The sequence below is a fragment of the Chinchilla lanigera genome, unplaced genomic scaffold (assembly GCF_000276665.1).
Source record: "Chinchilla lanigera isolate Chin_1 unplaced genomic scaffold, ChiLan1.0 scaffold00015, whole genome shotgun sequence".
Lineage (NCBI taxonomy): Eukaryota > Metazoa > Chordata > Mammalia > Rodentia > Chinchillidae > Chinchilla > Chinchilla lanigera.
In genome coordinates, this window is record NW_004955416.1 from 4,951,225 (window position 1) to 4,951,768 (window position 544).

A 544-nucleotide genomic window follows, 5' to 3' on the forward strand; every position below is an offset into this window, starting at 1 on the left:
TATATATAATACTGGAAGTAATACTAGAAATAAAACTTTCCACTACAATAAACCCACAAGCGTTAATGCAAAACAAACATGTAAAAATACAAACATAAGAAGATAAGCCATCAAAATGCCTCCAAAAACTCCTAACTCCCCCAAAGCTGATCAGTGGGGTATTGGAGCAGAAGACACTAAAAGTCTCACACCAGGACTATTTGAAATGGTATCAGGGGAGGTAACAAAATAGTTTAATGTGGCCACTGACAGGATCACAGAACATAAGCAAGAAGACATTGGGTAAATTAAACAAAATTATCAGCAAGTCTAAAGTAGACATTAATAAAAAGGTAGAAGACCTAGACAAAATGATGTAAGACATCCATGAACAATATAGAAAAAAATTAGAGTCCATGAAAGAGCTCCAAATAGAAATTCAGGAGATTAAAAATTCTATTGAAAGTGTGGGTAGCAGAAGTCACCAATGTGAAGTCAGAGTTTCAGAACTAGAAGACAGGGCTGTGGCCACTGACCAATTAATAAGATATCTTAGAAACAACAA